Source organism: Tupaia chinensis, unplaced genomic scaffold, assembly GCF_000334495.1.
Source record: "Tupaia chinensis unplaced genomic scaffold, TupChi_1.0 Scaffold148915_1, whole genome shotgun sequence".
Taxonomy (NCBI): Eukaryota; Metazoa; Chordata; class Mammalia; order Scandentia; family Tupaiidae; genus Tupaia; species Tupaia belangeri.
This window is the reverse complement of record NW_006208763.1, coordinates 1-2,707: the sequence shown is the minus strand read 5'-3', so window position 1 is coordinate 2,707 and position 2,707 is coordinate 1. Positions and strand designations below refer to the sequence as shown.

The following is a 2,707-nucleotide window of genomic DNA, read 5'->3' as shown; positions in this document are numbered from 1 at the left end:
ACTTTTAAAATTTCTTTTAAAGTATATTAATCCTTTCCACACACACATATATATATATATATATATATATATATGCAAGAGAGAGAGAGAAGGAGAAACAAAGACAGAGAAAAAGATTCCCAACAAGTTCTCAGTGCCACTCTCCCTCCTCCACCTCAGCCATCACCAGATTATGGGTACATGCATGACTGGAATACTCACAGAGGTTTCCAAATGTGAACTCAAAACTTTCCCTTGTATGTCATTCTCACAAAGTGTCACGTTTTATTGCTGCATATTTGTCTGACCTTACATTTTGTTTGGCCTTTTAGAAACTAGCTAGTCTAACTGAGGTAAACTGAAACCTCATCGTGGCTGTTATTTCTATTTTTCTACTAATTAGTAATTTTTTTCAACATATTGGGCCATTTGTATGTCTTCATTTGAGAAGTAGCTATTTATAACTTCAGTTCATTTTGTAAATCAGGTGAGGTTTTTTTGTGGTTGAATTCAATGAGTTTTGTATCACCCTAAACATTAATCCCTCATCAGATTAATAGAATGAAAACATTTTGACCTGCTTTTCAGGTTATCTCTTTTCCTTATAGATTGTTTTATAAACTATGCAGAATTATTTTAGCTTGATATAATCCCATTTCTCTGTATTTGTTTTCTTGCTTTTGAGTTGGAGCAGTTATTCAATAAATATTTGCCAAGATCAATATCCTGAAGCATTTTCCCTATGTTTTCTTCTAGTAGTAGCATGGTTTTGTCTTACATTAAAATTTTTAATGGGGATATTTAGTTTCCTCAGCATCATTTATTAAAAATATTGCTTTACCCATCAATGTTCTATGCACCTTTGTTGAAAATCAGGTGATAATAAATAAATGAAATTTTTTCTTCTTCTCCCCATTCTTTTAAATAGGTCTACATGTTTGTTGTCTTGTTTTGTTCTGAATTAATTAATTAATTTAAATTTGATGAGAGAGAGAGAGAGAAAGAAAGAAAGAAAGCGAAAAAGCAAGCCACCAGGTCTGAGACTTGAACCGCAGTCAGCCATGTGGGAGTCCAGTCCCCTTAACCACCACACTGCCTGCCAGCCCCACAAATGAGTATTCTTATAGATAAGATATCAGATATCTTTTTTGCTTCTGTGTGTGTGTGTGTGTAAATATATATAGAGATATATATATTTATTTAATTTTAATATTATTTATTTATTTTACACTTTCCCACAAACATTTACTTTACATATCAAAAAATTTTTGCTCATACTCCATAGTTGTTGACAGTTAATAAACAACTTTCAAAATTTCAAATACTGAATTTTAAATATGACTTTCAAAAAAATACGGAATGCTTCACGAATTTGCATGTCATCCTTGTGCAGGGGCTATGCTAATCTTCTCTGTATCGTTCCAATTTTAGTATATGTGCTGCTGAAGCGAGCGCATTCCAGAACGTCTTTATCTTCCCAAACAGAAACCTCATTTCCATTAAAGGACCACTCCCAGTCCCTCTACCCCAGCCCCTAGCAACTACTAGCACTCTTCCCAGCCCACAGCTTTGCCGGTGCTGGATGGTTCGTGTAGAGGGGTCACACATGCGGTGGCCTGTGGCGTCTCGCCTCTTCCACTTGGCGTGTGTTCAATGTCCATCCACGCTGTACAACGTGCCAGTACTTCAATCTTTTTTATGGCCGAATACTATTCCATTATATGGGTGTGCCACATTTTTTGTTAATTTAGTTTTTGATGTTTTAGGTTTATTTCCTTTTCTTTCATGAGAAAGAGAGAGAGAGAGAGAGAGGAGAGAGAGAGAGAAAGAGAGATGGCTACACTTGACAAGGTCCCACCATGCCACAATCCTACCTCTGGCCATCCAGGATCATGAGAGCACCCACGTTGCATCAGAGTGCTCAGATCAGCCCTAGATCCAAACCCAGAGCCCTCCCGTATGGCTCCAGTATTGCTCAGTGGCATCCCACCCCCGTGCCTCCGTGGCTGGGCCTCACATTTTGTTTATCCAGTCGTCTGTGGATGTGCACTGGCTGGTTCCCACCTTTTGGCTCCTGTGAGCAGTGCTGCTGTGACGTTGGTGTGCCAGATTCTGTCTGAGTGCTATGCTCAGTTCTTCCGGGTATACACCGAGGAGTGAAATCGCTGCATCACATGGTAGGTCTACGTTTAACTTTTGGAAGAAGCATAAACTGTTTTCCACAGCTGCTGCACCATTTCACATTCCCATCAGCAATGTCCAGGGCTCATTTCTCCTCAACTTCATCTACAATTGTTATTTTCTTTTCTTTCTTTTTTCTTTTTTTTTTTATTTTTGAGAGAGTTTTTGCCATAGGGTGCTTGTGCTCATCTGGGAGACAGAGAGACAGAAAGAGAGAAATCATCCCCCAAGGGGGATGGCCATGCCATAGTCCCTTCTCCTCCATTCTCCTCTCAGGATTTGGGGCACGCACACACACACATACACACACACACACACCTGGCGTGGGTTTCAAGCCAACAGGTCTGAGACTCGAATCACAGTCGACTCTGTGGGAGTCCAACGATGTAAGCATTACGCCATCTGCTGGTCCTGTACACTTGTTATTTTCTAAATCTATAGCTTGTTTTTTATCCTAGTGGGTGTGAAGTGATATCTCTTTATGGTTTTGACTTGAATTTTGCAAATGACTGATGGTGCTGAGCATCTTTTCATGTGTTTATTGGCC

At 39.3% G+C, this 2,707-nt stretch overlaps 1 non-coding gene across 1 annotated transcript; it reads right to left on the bottom strand.

Moving 5' to 3' along the window:
- Window positions 1-1,327: 1,327 nt before the first annotated feature.
- Window positions 1,328-1,434, bottom strand: LOC114006570 (U6 spliceosomal RNA). The gene has a single exon (XR_003548283.1). It is a non-coding gene; the product is annotated as a U6 spliceosomal RNA (small nuclear RNA).
- Window positions 1,435-2,707: the final 1,273 nt, after the last annotated feature.